This window comes from Drosophila gunungcola, unplaced genomic scaffold (assembly GCF_025200985.1).
Source record: "Drosophila gunungcola strain Sukarami unplaced genomic scaffold, Dgunungcola_SK_2 000090F, whole genome shotgun sequence".
In the NCBI taxonomy this organism is placed as follows: domain Eukaryota; kingdom Metazoa; phylum Arthropoda; class Insecta; order Diptera; family Drosophilidae; genus Drosophila; species Drosophila gunungcola.
The window spans coordinates 186,781-206,673 of record NW_026453252.1 but is presented as its reverse complement, the minus strand read 5'-3'; the positions used below and the strand labels follow the sequence as shown (position 1 = coordinate 206,673).

The 19,893-nt window shown below is 34.5% G+C and overlaps 1 protein-coding gene across 4 annotated transcripts in view; it reads left to right on the top strand.

Annotated features, from left to right (window-relative positions):
• LOC128265040 (allatostatin-A receptor) overlaps nucleotides 1–19,893 on the top strand; it is a 94,679-nt gene that overhangs the window by 29,643 nt on the left and 45,143 nt on the right. For 2 of the 4 annotated variants that reach the window (XM_053000814.1, XM_053000815.1), the window contains exon 2: nucleotides 17,475–17,522. The exons of the other annotated variants lie outside the window; for them this stretch is intronic. The gene's annotated coding sequence lies outside the window, so the exon portion shown is untranslated. The remainder of the gene's footprint in view (nucleotides 1–17,474; nucleotides 17,523–19,893) is intronic. 4 annotated transcript variants of the gene reach the window in all.

Genomic DNA, 19,893 nt, shown 5'->3' with positions numbered 1-19,893 from the left:
CCTAACGCTTTGTTTTTATTTGCTATTTTTTTTCTTTGTATTTTTTTGTGTTTCGGTGACAAATTTCTACTGCTGCGTGCGGGTCACTTGACTGGATTTATTTTAAACTTTTCTTGGTTTTTCTTTTTCTTTTACTTTTACTTTTTCTATTTTTTGTTTAATTTTTTTGGAAGCCCGACACCTGACAGTTTTCTTATTTATTTATGCCGCTGAAAAATTACATAGAAAAATGAGAGCCTTTCCGCCGCGGGGAACTTGAACTTAGGTTAAGCCAACTTTATCAACTTAATTTGTGTACAAATTCAGATATTTCATAATTTTTTTCCAGCGGCTTTCGTTGGCTGTTTTTTTTTTCATTTTTCATTTTTCACTGCCATTTATGCCCCGCGGAAAGTTTTGCGCTGTGTGTCCTTGCTTTTGGAAAAATTGTATTTGAAACTTTTGTGAAAAGTGGCAAGTGTTCTTTGTCAGTGGCATTGGCACTTTGGGGGCGGTAGTGGGCGTGGCATAGGCACGTGCCATAAGCCATTTGTCAACAAGAAAAACTGATTGGATTCCATGACTAAGTGCGGTTTTTGGCCCTCCTAGTTTTGACAGGAAAAACGCTTAAAAGCAAAATGTAATCACACTCGGTTAACGCCGCCGTTGAGCCAATTTGCCTGTAAGTAGAGCACGGCAAATATAAATGAAAATGAAAATGAAGCCGGGAAAACCGGGTAGACAGTTGTTGGGAGAAAACAAAACAAAAAGCCAGGGGGAAAGCCGTTAAATAGAAAGCATTTCAATAATAATTGCATAGCCCGAGTTAAGGGAAACTTTGCCAACTAATGCGGAAAACGCCTAAGGTCAATCGAATCCCTTTCAACAGTGGCAACGAAAAGGCTAAAATATACCTGTCTAAATAAAGCTCTATTATAATATTTAAAGTATACTAAAATGTATAAAGTAAACCTTTTTTCTAATATTGTTGTTTAAATATTCAACAAAGAATAGGAGATTTAAGGACAAATAGTTTTGTTTTTTAAACCTACATTAATGTTATTGATCACACTAAAAATGATGTTTACTAAATAAAAACGTTTGCTCTAGAGGTTATAAATAACTCTGCAAATATATGTTTCAAAATTCCTTGAATATGTCACATATATACCCCGAATATAATAATCCCAACTCTTATCGTATTGTTTGTCCCACTAAGTTTGAGTCGTTGCCCTTTGGCAAACATTGCCAAAAATAATTTTCTTTGGATTTGAAGCTGGGCGAAAAGTTCTTCATTTTCATCATTAGGTCTTTGTTTTTGATTTTCTTTCTTGGAGCAAGAGATTCGCTTTAATTAGCTTTTCCCCTTCCGCAAAAAAGGGTTATAGGGATGCGGAATGAAAAAGATTTTAACTGAGTTTCAGCTTAGCATGGTTATGGGGAATTACATTAAAATGTAGCATAGAATCGGAGATTTAAGGAAAATACCTAGATTTCAACACCTTGCATCTTGTTGTATTAATTTTACTTTACATTGCATCTTATTGTATTAATTTTACTAATTGCTGCTTTTTTAATTTTATTATAATTTATAAAGTAGATTTCACAATCACATGCATATGCTTAAACACTGCTGGCAAAAATATTCCATTCACACCTGTTTAATGATGGTAAACTGCAGTTTAAATTCCATTAAATGTTTTTTACTCTTAAAAGCCATTTACACAGTTCTAGGAAATTAACACCCAAGGATTACCTGCACACCCAAAAAAAAATTGTGATAGAAACTAAACTATTGTTACATGAATTTTAAACTAATGCGTATGAAAAATTATTCAATGCGATGAGTATTCAATTAGTACCACGAAAGTATCAATATAAAATTCTTACGTGGTTTAAAAATAAGGCAGTAAACTGCAGATTTAGACTCTTTGGTACAGAAATGAATCTAAAAAGTGTAGGAGCTATAATATTTAGTATTGAATTGCTACTTATACTTGAATACTGTTGTATTAGAACTAAGCTTATAGTCTTTTTTACGGTGCAGTACAAAATCGATTCGAAATGCCTTTTAATGAGCCACTCTCGGATGACTAGGTCCTCAACGGGAAATGCAGGCCACACACATTAGCCAGAAGTTGGACTTCACTTCGTTTTGGGTCACCCACTGGCATACGGGGCGTATGCATGATGTAACAGAGTCGAGTACTTTGCAGCATTTGAATGCTGTTTCTTCTCTTCTATTTTTTTTAAGCCAACTGGGAATACACACGGTTAGTGGGAGGTACGCACTTTCCCCTAACGGTAAACAAGTGAAAAACATTTCCATTTAGTCCAAACACACACACACACACACACAGAGATGGGAAAACACGACCGTGTGTATTTGCCATGTTTTTAATCCACTTGAAGGCACTTAAGGCAGATCACTGCCAAGCGTAGATGTGCCAAGTGCGATGGGTGGGGCCAAACAAATTGTACAAGTTCAGATAACAATGGAGCACGGACACGACCCTCCTCCTATCTCCGCTTGTTCAAATTCATAATTCCGATAAAAAGCGGCGAAGAAGCCGCGACAGCGCAGACAACAAATGAATGGAAAATGGAAAATGGAAAATAGAAGGCGGTCAGCATAAATGATCGACCCGAGGGATACTCTAAAAAGGGCTGAAAAATTTCGTTTTGTTATGTGTTTTCCAGCATTATGGTCAAATTTGACATAAACGGAATTTCTAAACATTTACAGCTTATAAATATAAACAACCTTTTTGAGAATTAAAGAGTTTTTGTAAACAAGATTTTAAAACTTTTTTAAAAAGAAAAGAAAGAAAAACACATGACTAAAAGATAAATGTAAATAATACAATTTTTAAATTTAATATTTAAACCTTAAAAAATACTTTATATATAATATATGAGTTCCAAATGAATTTCCATTTTTTTTTGTGGACTTCAAACAGAAAAGAAGAGTGCCCCAAATGGTCGCTGATACCCTGTACTTATGCCATGAATATAAACAATGTATCATTTGGAAAATGCGTGTGTGTAAACTATAATAACAGTAATAACAACTAAACTCAATGGCAAATGACAGTTCTCAGTTCTCGCTGAAAAACCCCCATTTTACCATTTTCCCAAATCCCTTCCCTCCCCGCTCTCTAGTTTTTCACACCCCTCCCCTCCGCCCTTGGATAGTGCATAGATTACGTTGCCATTTTATCTCGCTGAGTCAGCGGAAAAGGAGAAACAGAAACTTCTGACAACGACACACGTCTAAGATTACAGTCGGAAAATGCGATGAGGTGGGGGTCGGAAAAATGGGTGGGCCTGGGCCTGGGTGCTTGCCCCCGATTGAAAGGGAAAACGGAAAATGGCGGGGCACGTTCGACGCTTCACTTAATTAAGCGCTTTTTTGTCTGCTGTAAGTTGATAATTGAGGTTTTGCCGGTTTTGCGGCAGGCAAAAGTTAATCCCTCCCACTCATTGAACGTCCTTTCCCAGTTCATTTCCCATTTCCCGTTCCCCGCTTATTTCAGGCCCACCACAATCGAGAAAAGTAGTTACAAAAGAAGCCGCCAAACTCCGCTCGAATTGCCCACAAATAATAAAGAAATAATTCAATTTCAACTCTGCCTTTTCCCTAATGTTTTTTTTGGCAATTTCCACGTTGCCTTTTTCCTAATTTTTCTTGGCAAACAAAAAAGGAAATGCCAAAAAAATCAAGCTTTGTAAGGAAACGAAATCAATTTAAATGGATTTAAAGTAATTACGATTAAGCAAAACAAATTTAAATACAAGTATATGTACCTAAAGGGTTTATTATTATTTTTGTTTTTATAACACTTAAAACAAAAATGTAGTGTCAAAAATCTTTACAGATTTTTTTATTCATATCCGACTTTTTGGGTCTAAATATTCTTAAACATTTTATTGAAATTTGTGTTGGTTTCACATTTGAAAGCTAATTATTTATTTAGTTGCAATTATGAAGCACAATTATCGTACAAGTTGGAAATACATAGTTATATGTGCAATTAAAAACTTGCACTGTTTGTACTTAAATCTAATTCATGTTGTGTTTTGAGAAATTATTTATAAAATTCCCCATTGCTGTTAAAGCTTTAAATTACAATTTAATTATAATTAAAAACTTTGTTTGCCAGCAGTCAACGAATGCTTGAAAACATTTTTTGCATTTTATTGTGGCGAAAAGTTTATTCTATGACTCGGACACTAATCTTTATTATTTGTTAAAACTTTCGTTTCATTTTGTGGTCATGCGTGTGTGGGTTTTTTTAATAAAGCTAGCATATGTGTGTCTCTTTGGCCTTATATAAAGTTTATTCCACCTTTCGCAGCTTAAGCGTACTGTCATTGTTACGTAACGAACACACGTGTGAGTGTGGGTTAAAAGCTTTATGTGGATTATGGTTTTATGGCGCCAGGTCAGGAGTGGAAGTCCCGGCGATCCAGGTCGAACATCTTGGCCCTCTCGACTCTGCAAATATTTGTATTTGCTGCCATTTTCCTGCAATCTTCGACTACCGAAGCTGCCACATTTTCCCCATCCATTTCCCCTCCTGGGAGACACAACAAATATGCCAAGAAGTCAGAAGTCAGACTGGCCCAACTGAATTAAAGACTAAATTAAGTTTGCTGATCCCAATTTGATTACGACCACAGCACACTTTAAATCTTACATTTTTGGCAACATTCAATGATGGCACACAACAATCCACATCCTTTGACTGATTTAATTATTAATACAGCTTAAGTGTTTTTTGAACAAATGCCACTCTTGCGTTAAATATGTTATGTTAAAGGAAATCTCAGAGAGTTTTACAGGAATATTTGGGCAAAATATGAAATGAAATTCTATAGTTTCCCATTCCCCAGCATTTCGATAACTAAATATTTGCATTCAAATATATTTATATATTTATTCTATTTAAAATGGACCTTTATTGCAAGTGTTATTTAATTCTCTTGGAATTTTAAAATTTATCTTTAATTTTGTATTTATTCTTAGCTTGCCGATGGGGATTTCAATAAAGAACTTCTTTAAATTACAAAACTAAAACTTAGCTCTTAATAAAAAATTTACATTTTTTACTGGTCATGCGGACACTTTTACTAGCTTTATTTTCTGCACATTCTTTTTTTTTGGGGCGAAACTTTGCCAACTTCATTTTGTAGTCCAATAAACGCCAGAGAAGTGTGCATTTTTTGTGTAAAGGGGGTTTTTTGGGCTTCGCATTGATTGAGCTACGTGCCGATGGGCGATGGCACCTGATCGTTTCATTCCCCAGTTCTTCGATAAAGTGCGCAATTTTTCGGAACAAATATTTGCAAGACACTTTAATTCGCCCGACGACGCACACTGGGCGAAAAAAATGGGGGAAAACCGAAAACTAAATATGTTTTTTGGCCACTTTTTTCGGCGGTAGATGAAGGGAAGCGGTCAGGATTGATGATGATGACGGCGGCAAGGGGCTTTTCATGCTCCGTGCGCCGTGAAACGAGATACGACACACTCACATGGGTCCAAGTATGTGGAAAATGAAACAAGTTTCGGAAAAGTCGGGGGAAAGTCGGGGGAAAGTCGGAGGAAAGCGGAAAGGGGGCGACAGCGGTGGCGAGGACAAAGTTACTCGAATGACACAGAAGCAAGCTGCCATTAAATATAGACAGCATACAGTCGTCTCGAGGACAGACGAGGTTAAAAAAAAACATTATATTGTTACAAACAATGCCAAACAATATAAAATATGTTTATAAAATTGGGTATTTATTTAGTTAAATTAAAATAAATATTTTAAACCAAAAAGTGTCAATTAAAACTAAAAACTAATATACATATAAAAAAAAACCTACTGGTATTCATATATCTAACAATATTATTTTACTTTTACTTGCCCAAAGTTTGTTTGTAACTGTATTGTTAAGAGGAGACTTTTGTTAAGACATAATGCATTATTGCTAATTTAACCATTTTAAAATGACTCTATCAATTTGACCTCGATTGTAGACGCCATAGAAGCAGTGACATGTGTAACACCTTGTTGCCGGTTATAAAAACCACAACAGAACAGTCTGAAACGCCACTCACAAATCGCCTTCGAGCGTGAGACCCTTGCACTCCCTCGAGTGTGAAGGAGTGCAACAAGGGTTAAGCGGGTGGTTTTAGGGGGCCGCTTAACCCACAAAACCCCCACTCCCTATTTTGTTGTTACAAATTAGCTTGACAACCGAGTTTTTCTTTCCCATCTGTTTTTATTTTTTCAACCTGCGGTTTGCTTTTAACCTGACAGCCAACGGAGCAGAGTAAGACAAAGGACAAATAAAACTTGTGCTACGCCCCATATATGACCTCCCTCAGGTGTAAATTGTTTTATTGACATTCTGCGTTGAAAGCTGTACAATTTTTGCTTGCTTTGAATTGAAATTCTTTGGGTTGAAATTCTTTATTGTAAATTACAACAAAAATTGTCATAGATTTTTGTAATTTAATATTTTTATTTATTTTATTTACATAGTTACATCACCAGAAATAAATAACTTTATTTCCTTAAAGAAAATATAAGAGAGTTTTATAAGAGTATTTAGAGAAATTAAGAAACGAAATAGGTTTTATATAAATTGTTTAAATAAGTTCAAGAAAAGGATTGTCTAGTTTCTCTTTTTGTTTTTATCCCTTGGTTAATTAAATATTTGTATTAAATGAACTTCATTAAAATCTTATTTAATTTTCTTGATATTTTAAATCTTTTCTTTTCTATTTTTCAAATAACAAAACTTAAGCTTAAATATTCACTTTTTTGACGGGTTATGCGGACACTTTCACTCGCTTTATTTTCTGTACATTCTTTTATTTTGCCAAATCGCACCCAAATCTTGCCAAACTAACTTATTCAGTGTTATTTTAGCCAAACGGAAGGACACGCCAAAAAAAAGGGGAAAGCACATTGAAAAACGAACCCCAGAACCCCCCGACTACAAACTTTGATATGGAAAACTTTGCTGCTGTTGATGCTGTTCTTTACACACTTTACGTGCATATTTGGAACTCAACTCCCTCCATTCCCTCTCCGAATATATTTTTATGCACTGATAGTGGCCCTTTGGTTTTCCTCCCCACGACGAGTTGAAAATTTCAAGTTTTTGCATGACTGAACCGAAACTTGTTTGCTGAGTCTGATGTCGATGTTCCACATCTGCATTTTATGAAAGATAAATGTTTTGCTTCTGTCGATCTCCTTTTTTTCCGCATTGTTTGTTGTGCTATTTTGTGTTTTTCTGCTTAATTAGATTTCGCATTTTGTAGCATAACGGCTGATAATTGGTGGTATAAATCATGCGGGAAACGCGGCGTATGCGCAACGTGTAACTGTGCAAAATGAAAGCGAACCGAAACGAAACAAACAGAAAAAGCCGCTTACAAATTGCGGGAACGGAGTTGGCCAAAGTATTAATAATAGTCTGGAGTTCGTCTCATCGCAATCTGTTTTCGTTGAAACAACCAACAAAAGGTGGCACACTGATGCGCAATTTATTGTAAAATGGCTAAATAAATTTGTGATTCTGTATATGTAGATTTATCATTAGGCTTTACATTAGCTCCTGATACCTTGAAAGTTTTTTAACTGATAATTATTTGTATATTTCAATTAAAATATTTTTGTTTGAACCATGACAAGTAGTTTTTTTGCTCTGCTTAATATAAAACAAAAACACCTCTTAACGAGGTAAAAAAGTAGTGACGATCGCATCTTACACATGCAAATGTACTGTCATCCATTTTGAGGTTTTAATATTGTTTGCTTTCATTTCAAATTATATTTTATTTGCCTAATTTAATTGTTGTAATATCTGAACCAAAAATGTAGCCAAATAAGACCACATTTAAATAGAAATTTCTTGCTTTAAATATATTCAAGTAGCTGACATGATCCTGTAGTTATGTTAACTATAATATTTTTATGTTTATAGCAAATGGCTTTTGAACCACGGTTTCGTGTCGGTGGCTAATGAGCCCAAGTGCAAGCTCCGTTCATCGCCTGCTGTGATGGCTTCGCTTTACATTGCTTGGCTTTTTTCCGCCGTAAACGCTTTTTCAGGCATTTTCGGTGGCTTTTGGCACCGCCTCGGGGGGAGGAACCCCGTTTACCAGTAAGGGGGAACAGGGAGACGGGGGTCATAATTCATTTCCACATAATTTGACTTGCACACGCGCGCAGCGTCAACGGCAAAGATGCCAAAGAATGAATGACTATCGCAAGACACTGGGACAAAAGCAAAAAATTAAATTCAAATAAATGGTTCAAATACCCTAACAAGATTTCTGTTATTTTTTAAACAATATATTAAAAACATATTGCTGATTAAAAATTGGTTTGTGTTAGTATAATTTCATAAGTTTTAAGCTGGACTTTAAAAACAAACATAATTACAGGAGAAACACAATTTTACTATAGAAATTTTTAAAGGAAATTTATGAAACATGTTAGACTTAAAATGTAAGCAAAAAAGCTACTTATATAATATGTTATTAATGAAACAAAAAAATTAGAATGTTAATATAACATTATGTAGTGACATATTTTCTCCTGTGACAAAAGAGTATGGTTAACACAGGGAGTGGTGTCCTGGGGGCGTGGCACCTGTTTCCCGCCCCCAGCGTAACCGCAGACAGCTGTCACTTAAATTCACTTCTCGACTGACAACTGCGTCGAAGTGGCATCCTGCAGATCCCTCTCAGGTTTTTCCCAGAGCAGGGGCATGCGGATGGGTGGCGGCCTCCCCTTTAAAGGGGGGGGGCAATTCTTTTAGCAAAGGGTGCTCGTGAAATGTTAAAAGCTTTTCGCCTTCAATGAACGTGCACAAGGCAATTTTTTTTATTTTTTCTCATTTTTCTACTTCAGGTGAATCAATATCAATATAAATAAAGGCTGTTCAAATTGAGGCAAATTAAGAAAACATAAATGTACAAGATGTACAATGTATAGACGAAATCAATAAACGAATATGAAAAATAAGGAAATTAAAACTTCTTCCAAAGTTGTATACATTTGAATATGAATTGGATCCTATTAGGTTGAAAATATTAATGAAATGTTGTTGTGTTTATTAAAAGTATATCAATAATAGGATTACGTGCAGAACCAACTACTGGTTTAGGTCTTACAACACTTGCTCTTCTGGCAATTTTTGTAGAACATTTTGCCTCTCAAATCCTCACTCAATTTGCCTCAGTTTGCCTCTTCAATTCACAAATGGATATTTCTGCTCTGCATTTATATGCATTTTTTGTGGGGCAATAGGATTGCATACAAATGTTGCATACTTAGCTACCCGTTCTTCCCGTTTTTGCTCCCATTTTCATCCGAACATTTTTGCATCCTCTAGTATTTGATCCGCTTGCGTTGTGTGCGAAATTCCAGCGAATTTTCGCATTAAAAGCTGTGCGTGCTCTCTTAACAAACGAAACAATTTAAATGGAAACTCTAGTCCGGAAAGAGATAGGGAGATTGTGCCAGAAGGAGACGGAAATAAGACAGACAAAAGAGACGGGCATAGGGTTGCATTCGGTGGCCATCATTGGAAGTGTCAGAAGACAAAGTGATTGCACAATTGACCATCTCTATCTGTCCTTTGGACATTTCTCCTCACAGTTCACTCAATAAAATTCATAGCTTGCCCTCGGCGATAACGCTAAAAAGGGACAGAGACATTTGAGACCAGAAAGGGACAGACAGAGCCGTGAAAAGTTTCAGAAGTCTCGCAACTTTGCCATAAAAAACAAACCATGAATATGACACCAGCATATTAAATTATTATGCACAGTTTTTTGTGGCACTGCATTAAGGATAATGCCGATCATCAATGTTTTTTAGTGCTTAATGTCACCGACTCACCTGAATAATCAGCTTAATGACTGTCATAAATCACTGAAAATGAAAATGGCGAATTGAAGTCCTTAAATTTTTCATTATGATTTTATTGCAAGAGTTTGAATTTGCAGGGGATTTTAAAACGACAACAATTTTATTATATATTTTATTTGTAAGACTAAATTTGATTTAAAATAAGATAAGTCCTTGTTAGGATTTGTAAATTATTAATTTTATTGCAGAGGATTTCCTAACGGTGCATTCATGACTTTAACTACTGATTTAAATTTTAAAATATTAAAATGAACAACATTGTTATCATAAATTTTATTTTATAAAATTTAATAATTAATTTATAAAAATAATAAGAAAATATAAAGAGACTTATTTTATTATTGTTAAGCATTGTAAATAAGTTATTTAAGCCATTAAAAGTTATAAACACTACTTAATTATTTAAGAGAAAAACCGTATTTTAACACTTGTTAATGTCACTTTACACATACTTGTTTGTTTTTTGGCCATTCAATTTTATTAAATATCACTCTGTTGAAGTTAATTACTCGTGCAAAACTTCGAGTTTAGCAAAGTCAGTCTCCAATCGTATTGTATGGGTTTTCTCCAAGCTGTTGCCCCATGTTTGCGTTTTCCCTGCGACCCATCGATCAAATAGTCCATCAGTCAGTCGACGAGTTTAGTTGAGTGAAGTTTTGGCTTTGGCCCGGGACATTAGTCAAAATGTTAACTAAATATGGCTTCAATTGTTTAACTGCCGTTGACAGCGGTTAGTTGAGCAAAATGGTGGGAGAAAGGGGGGACAAGGAGCCGCATTTACTCATGATTGACTTTTGAGGAAAAAAAAGAAAACACGAAGCGTTTATAAATCATCGGATTAAAATAAAATAAAGGGAAAACAGGGGGGCCCACACTTATTGGCATTAGCCTCGAAGTTGTCGACGTCCGTGGCCAGCTCATTAATCTTAGTTAGCCAACGGATGCTATATACTCTATATATGTATATATATATATATATATATATATATATATATATATATATATATATATATATATATACCACCTGACCCTAACCCCTTAACACAGCCAACGCTTAACCCGCCCTCAACGCTCAAGAGACTCTCGCTCACAACTTTACACAATTTTAATTCATTTTAATTTGTTGCCTGTTTATCTTTGTGACTGAGCTTCACAGCCTGGTTAAAGGACCCTCCTTCAGGGTGTCCTTCACTTTTTAAGTTGCTTTAAGTAGCCGTAAGCTTTCCATTTTCGTCGAGTACCTTACTTTCGAGCGCTCTCGCTTCAACCCGCGCCAAATTAATGGGGCCAGACAGAGAACAAAAGACCTTTGTGAATCAATTGCAAAATGATTTTTTAGCTGCCTGCTGCTGATCTCAATCATAAATTATAAAGTAGAAACGAGGAGAACAATTTTATCTAAGACCAAAAACAATTTTAAATTTCGTGCAAACAATATAAATATGGTAAAAGAATTTTACAAAATTTAGAACCATTTGGTTACAAAATTAAATAGGAAATATAAGCATCTGACAATTGAATTCAAAACTGTATCTAAATATAATGATTAAATTAAATATTAAATCATAATATCAAACACAATTATTAATATATTTAAAGTATTGTGGAAAATATAAGAATTAAAATAGTTCCTTTTTGATTAAGATGCATTTTATTAATTTATTTTATTTTTTCTAAAAATGTATGATCAAAAAACATAATGGAACATTTTTGTTTTACTACTGCCTTTTAAAAACAATGTTAGTGAAAGCCAAAAAAAAGAACAAAACAAAGCCAAACACGAGGTGAAAAAAAAATAAAGGAAAAAGATCGGGATGGAGTAAACTATTTAAGTAATTGGTATTTGTGTTGGCGGCACGTGTCCTGCGCAAGTTGGCCATCAATCAAACCATCAAAGTGGCTAATCAATTGAAGCTGGCCAAAGTCAAGGACTCGTCGCTAGAGCCAGAGAAAAAAAACATTAAAGTCAACACAATTTTCTAGTTCATTCAACTCAATAATTTTATTGAGTGTATTTCTCTGAGTTCCTTTTTCTACATTATGTGAATTAAAGATGCTAGTGAATTTTCCGACCCCAAAATTTTGTTTATCGACTCTAGCAGATTGCAATTGTTTCGCAACTGGGAATAACTTTATCACTTAATTGGTTACCAAAATCGCCTCCCTGTCTGGCCATATTTTTTGGCTGGCTTTATTTATATAGTACTTTTGGCAATTTTCCATTCGGGTTTTTGGGTTGCTTTTATTTTATTTGATTTTATTCTTGTTCATTTCCAGGGCTTATCATTTGTATGGGGATCAGAGAAAAAGCCAGCAGATTTGAGGGGGGGAGCGGGGAAAATCCCATAACGAAGACTACTGCAATTTTTTTGTAATTATTTGTGGTCAGAAATAGCCTCCCGTTTTCCTCCACTTTTATCGCGCCAAAACAAAAAGTGCCCTCCTTTCATTTCCCATCCCGCTTCCTATCGCTTTTCCGACTTTTCCCTTGCACCCGCAATGTATTTTCTATTTTTAAGACTTGTCTCCTTTTGTCTTTATGCCCGCCCAGATAGTCGATGGGTATATGGGTCTCAAAAAAGTTAAAAAGTCCCTGAACAAATGGCAAATAATCTTTATGAATGCTTACTAGTAATATAATAAATCCTTAAATATTTTGATACATATTTAAAAAAAAATTGTTTCCAAATCATTGTTCACTTTTCTTTTAGTGACTATAAAATAACTATCTATATCTGAATTTTATCTGTAGCTTTTAAGTAAATATTTTAATATAACTTTGCTTCTACGAAAACCGTTTGAATTGTCGCCTTTGCTGTTTGCACATTTTTCGATTTCCATTAAACTTAAGTTTATCGCTTGAAGGTCATCGGGCGAGTCGACCCCCCGGAAAACTTCTGTTGACTTTTCTTATCCCGCGTCATCGTTTGCGGGGCATTAGCGGCACATATGTATGCTCTCCACATATCAAAACCCTCTTTTCTACTTTGTTTCTGCCATTGGCAGGGTTTGGGTTTGGGCTTGGGTATTTGTATTTTATGGTTATGTCCGCATATTGGGGGCCATAAAAACGGGCCAAGTAACTAAACTAGAATAGAGATATTGTCCTTTTGTCAGGGCAATTTACATTCCATTTTCGCTTAGTTTGTTGCGACAAATTAAAGTAGGGCAGGGACTGTGCTTAAGCGATATTAATCCGACAGTCAATTCATATTCAATTGAAGCCCTTTTTCCCCCAATCGATTGCTCATTTGCCTTTGGCCCGGATTTTCACACTTCCATGTATCATTTGGTTGGAAGACGGTGTAAGGGGGTGGGGGGGATAAAATAACCCTGGGGACCCAGGTCCAACTCATTTACCCACACACACATCCCCAATCGCACCCACTTTGAGTGGCTCAAGTGCCACTTGGAGCGAAAAAGGCGAATCGAAATGAAATGCGAATGAGAATGCGAACGCGACCAGTGGTGACAATTTATCCAAGTTCCAAAATATCTGATACTTTGAACACCTCTTTTCTGTCATTTTCTTGAAATTAGTATCGTTTTTAATATTTTAGTTTTTAGAAAGCTTAAAACTCATATTTAAAAATTTTTAATTTTTATTGGCATACCATAAAAATGTTACATTCAAATGGCTACTTGATTGATATTTTTTGTAATACTTGATAATTAAAAACTAATATTTCATAAATATATTTTAATATATATATATACAAAATAATACAAAAATCAGCATAGTTTTTTAATGATTGTAATAAGTAGCTTATATATTATACCAAAAAATTAGAAAAAAATCATTGTTTTCAGACATCATAATAAATGTTTCCAAAGCTAAAAGGGAAGTGCTGACTATTTTGTTTAATTTTTTCGCATAAAAGGTATACAATTTTTGACAAACTTTGTTGCCAACACTGTGATACATGGGTCCAAGAACACATTCGCCTTTTCAGCCATTTCCATCAGCTCATCAGGAAAATATGGGAAATGGGCTAGAGCAGTCACTTTCATTATTAAAATATATATAGTATAGAGACGTTCGACTGATTCGATTAGTCCACACTACAGACTCCATTCTCTGTTCGAAATGTGAAAGCATAAAAATAATGAAACAGCCGATGAAGGGTCTGATTTTCTGGATTCTACTCGTTTTTCTGATGACATAGGCAGAAATATTTTGTTACCTTTTGCGATATTAGGTGGGGCCCATAAAATCTGGCAGGTACTTAAGCGAAAATTGAATTTAAGTTGGAGAAAATTGTATATGAAAACTATTAAACGAAACTTTAAGGCAAGGTTGAAATAAAGTCAGGTAAATAAATATTTCTTGTAAAGTAAGCTTTTAGATACAAACACAGCAAACAAGTAATGGCTTTTAAAGAAATTTCACTTAACTTTAAAAGCAATATTTTGCCTTCACCATTTATGTGCGACCCACTTTGGCCTTTTCACTCTTGGGCAAAATTTGTGTTGCCAATTGCATTTTGTCACTTTTTTGTCAAGCGTAATATTTTGTTAAATATATTGAAAGCTTCCTGAAAATAACCCAGTCCAAGGGGCGAAAAAGAAGAGCTGCTGATAGGGTATAAATCCGGTATCAATGGGACCAACTTCCAAGTGAGCAAACAAAGACCGAGCAATTTTAATAATATTAGAGCGTCGGGGTGACGGTGACTGGCATAAAAACTTTAGTATCCATGAGCTACACAGAAAAATAAATTTAATTCTTTAAAAGTAATTTTAAAGGCAATAGACCCAAAAAACACTGAAAGTCTTCAGTATTAAAGTATAAGTATTAGTTCAATACTTAATAATATACCCTCCACACTTTGTAGTTCCATTTATATGCAGAAGGGTATAAAACTGAAGTCTAGGGTCTTTTTTTAAGCCACATAAGTTTTATTTTGGTACTTTCGTGGTATTAATTTAATAATCATCCTATTGAGACATTTTTCATACCCAAAGCTTAAAATTCGTGTAACAATAGTTTAGTAATTTTTTTTGTTGGATGTAAAGTCTAAGCTGAAGCCATCGCAATTCGATTTTTAAACAACAAGTTCTGAGAAGGCTAGCTCTTTTAATTTATTTTAATCTTGGTGCCAGTGTAAAATCGTGTGTGTAGCAGCTGCCACGCCCCTGCACTTTATCCTCGGGCCTTCATTATTGTCCTGCTCGCTCGGACTCTACTTGTACGTGCACTCATATCTCACAGCTGCCACATTTTATTCTAATCATGGGGGGGTCCTGCCAGGATATGGGGATATGGGATAATTCGCAGTACGACGTGTGCAAGTCATTCGACGGACATGGCCGAAACACACACGTTTTTAGGCCATTCTGCGCATATTTGGCCAAGGCAACTTTTCCCATTGCGTTTCGTTTCGTTTCGCTTTGTTTTAGTGGCTTTTGCCAGGCCCGAGATTGTAACTTATGAATTTGCCGCCTAATTGAAGCAACTACTTACCAGACTTGGCTGCCACCAAACGCACTAGCACCCCAGCAATCACATACAGTTGTTTCCACAAAAAGGTAGGGGCTATTTTAAAATTTTGAAAATTCTGTTTCTGTTTTTTTTCGATAAAAGATAAAACAAAAAGTAAATCAGATTTTACAAATAAAAATATTTAAAAAAGACTAAAACTCATAATATTGGAAAAAGTACATACTATTTGTATTTGATATTTTTATATATATTTAAAATTTACATTATGTATACACTGATAAAATAAAAACGTAATAAATTCACATTTTTTTATCAATTTAAATATTTTTCGCTTTGGTTTTCATGCATTGCGGCTTATAGATATTTTAAATATAATAAAAGAACAATTTTTTTAATTTCTCATTTGACTATTTTCGGAATTGACTTGAATATTTATTTATCTTTAAAAAAATGCATTAAATCAAATAAAAACTATTATCTAATATTTTCCACATGAATCGAACTTATATTTAATATTATATATTGATATATTATTTAAAAACTAAATGCAAAAATTTGAATTCAGATATTTTTTTTTTATTTTAAAATGGAATAAATTGAGTCGCAGAATTTTGCTAAAATTTTGACCATAACTGTCTGAACACGCAGCAAATTGGCATTTCATTTGCATCTGTTGATGGAGTTTTGCGGTTGCAACATTCTACTCTCTATTTCTATTCTAATGAGCTGCACATTCGTTGCCAAAGCCACAAAACGCGACCAAGACTCTTGGCGTACATGTAGATACTATATATGCAGACATATATAAAACCCACAAGAGTAGGAACATCAGTTAATTGTGGATTAGTTTCGCTTGATTCCAGTTTGCCGTCTTTTGAGCCCACACACACCATCTCTTGTGCGCATTTCAAATTATTATTTGGAACTTTTGTGGGCGCATTTTAATGGCACAAAAGCACTAGAGAGAAAATGGACTGCTTGAAACCAGAATTACTGATGAGCTGTGTGTATTTTCTACTTATATTTCTGCAAATTTTCCGCTCGAAGATAATGCAAGAGTTTCTAAAGAATGTATACAATTGCGTTAAAAATAGAAGGAAGGGTTTAACTTAAAAACAAAGTATCAACGTTTTCTTAATAACAATAAGCTAATAGCTATATCGTATCGTTTTCAGTCATTAAAAGGGGGCTGACAAGAATATGGTTCGTTTTCATTGTAGCCAAGAAAGTCGAAATGATTTTCTGCGCACTTTTCGCCCGGCCAATTTCAAAGAAAACTGCAATGACAACGAGCACAAATGGCTGTCATAACTGTCAATAAAAACATAAGCGAAAACAACATAAACAACAAGCTGCCAACAGCAACAAAAATAAATAACAAACAATGGGCGGGCAGAAACAACAGCAACATTGCCAGCCATGTGCTTTTGGATAATAAAACAAAAAAGAGACTGAGAATGCGATAAACCAAAAATGAAAATCCGAATTTTTATGCCGAAAATCATAAAAAAAATAATATTAAATTCGCTGCTTAATTGCAATTTGTTTTATTTGGAAGAAGGTTGAGTTCGAATAACTTTTGCATCCACTTTGTTAAGTTAAATGTTTGCCAGACTTTATCAACAACTATGATTAAATTTGGTAATTAAGAAAACTATTTATATCAATATATAAGCGAGTGTGGTTTAAATGCTTTAAAAGCTTTAATAAATATTTTAAAAGAAAATAGCTCAAAAGGATTTTAAGTTTATTTATTTATGACCAAAATTTATGCTTGGCACCTCAATTTCCGAAGTTCATTTAGTTGATCTATATCCACATGTTTGCCCACACTCGATTTGTTATTTAAGCCAGGTCATTATTCATTTACCAGACTCGATTTTTCACCCGTTGCCACATTCTCCACCATTACCACCAAAATATTTTGATGGTTTTCCACACCCGTTTTCCACCATCAATTATGATTGGCAAATGCTATGCGCAATTAAACGGAAATCAATTTTTCACAGACTTCATCAGCGATCTGGTTAATGTTTGATTGGCCGCGTTTATGCATAAACAAATAACTTACGCTACAATTGTGGATATTGTTCGATTTTTTATTACAGATACGTTTCTCATTTTGAGTTCTGGAATCACGGATCTCGAATTAGTAGGTGAGTGAGCGAAACCAAACTCATTTTTTCCTGGGAAAGTTCCTTGCATTCCATTGATGTCCCAGCTCATTTAACACGGCCAAAACAAGGGAATTAAGCTGAGAAAATGGCCGAGGAAAAGCGATAGCAGGAAAAAGGGGGAAAAATCCAGCCCGAGAGGAGAACAAAGCCAAGAGGCATTTTATGGTTATCCTGCCTCCTGTCGCAAAGGTGTAAAACTTTGAACATGAAATGACATGCCGATTAAATTAATGTCCCTAACTGTGCAGAAGGGAGCAGCGTTAGAGAAAGGGATAGATAGAGAGAGAGACAGAGAGAGAGAGAGAGAGAGACCGGTAGGCAGGGGCGGAAAGAGAGGGCTAATAAAGCGGCCTTGGGGCTCCATGAAGAAATATCATAAAATAAAAATAAACTGGAAACACCAGCTTAGACCCCGAACATCTGATGTCCTAGTTTACTATATATAATAAAAATCATTTTTAATTTATTAATTGGGACAATTTTTATACAAAACAATTATATATAAACTTTTTTTTTGTGTCGAAACTCGAAAGAAAATTTGTAATCGAATGGCATTCACAGCTTAAAATTTTAAAATTTTTGCAATTTTTGCAAAAAGTGATAGTTACAAACGATCTTTAAAAAATTTTTAGAATTGCCAGCTGCACAAAACAGTTACTCTTTTGGCTATGCTTTTTGTTTTGGCCAAGTTTAAAAAAAAAAAACCATTTAGAAATCTCCAAAAAACCCAAAAAAACTATTAAGAAATCGGTTTTTGTATCAAACCCTGCGAATTAACGGTTAAAAGTTGGAATTTTATACATCGTCTACTTCCATGATGCTAAGTTTCCTATTTAAGTTTCTTATTTAATGAAATTCACAGCTAAAAAATTTTAATTTTCTCAAAAAATTTGGGTGTAAAAATATCATACAATTTCTAAATATTTTAGAAAAAAAACTGAAAACACAGTTAAGCCCAAGATTCTATTCTTCACAAGGGTACAAATCGCATACTTTAATCCCTCTAAATCCCTTTGAACTTAAATATATCTGGGGAATATGGGAAAATCTGGCTTGCAAAGGGGCCATTGACACCTGCCACTTGCAACAGTGCGAGGGAGAAAGAGATGGAAGGAGGTCGGCGGAAAGAGAGGGGCTGACAGACGCCACATGGTGGCATCATTATACAAGCACACCATGTGCACCATATAATCACAATAAATGACAATGGCCGACAACCTGGAACCGCTCCTCTGAAATCCGGGGACACTGTAAGCAGATATTTCCATTTAATCATGCCCCAATGGCGATGACCCTTCAGCCTTATTCGTTATTCGAAGAGAAGGTCAAACAATGGCTGGCACCTGGGTGTTAAAGTTGTTGTAAACTAGCTATTCAATTTCTTTTAAATAATTTAAATATTTTAGCATTAAGTCAAATGTGCTTTACAAAATATTTATGGTCAAACAACTTCAGAAAGCAAGAAAGAGATTTCTTGTTTTTTGCGTTACATTTTACAGAAATTAAATTAAATTCTTTTGAATAATTAAAAGTCTTTAATCTGTATATGTGTAGCAAGTATTCAAACTAAAATGCTTAATTTTCTTTGTAGCCAGATTTTTCAATAGGTTCAAATGCCAGTAATCGAATAGAAATATCAAAACAAATTACATTTGGCCCCACCGCAAAAATTGCAATCAACACTGAAATTGTGACCTTCCGCCATGTTTTCAACGCAAGCAACGCAGAAACTTTACAACGTAGTTTTCTGCTTTTATTTTTACCCTGTCCAAATATTTGGGCAGTTCAACGAGCTTCTTGCCACAAAAACATTGCCCCATTAATGTCAGCACTAAAACTGAAATTGCGCTTACTCGCGTTTTAATTTCCTGTAAATCTCATTTCTGCCAAAACAGGTGAAGCATTAGAAATCACTTTTAAAATCCGTTTTTCCTCAGCTACACTCTAAGAAAAATAATAACATTAAATAAGTCTTTGGAAAAATAATAAACCAGATTATAATATGTATGTAATATGTAACATAAACCTCTTAATTATTTCAAAAGTCAGATGACTGAAACCAGATAATTCTTATTATACTAATACAAAAATGGACTAGTACAAAAAATATCTGCATATTTAAATTAAAAATAAAATCATAATATTTAGTTTGATGCCCAACACTCTGCGTGATTTAATAACAAAGTATTTGAATTAATGTGCAAAATATTCAATTAAAAATTGGTCCTTTAAGTTTAATTTCAAATACATTAAAAGATATTAAAGTTAATTCTGAAAGTAGTCAAAGGAAATATGAAAAATATTAAATTTCAAATATTATTAATTAAATGAAATCCATATCCTTATTCAA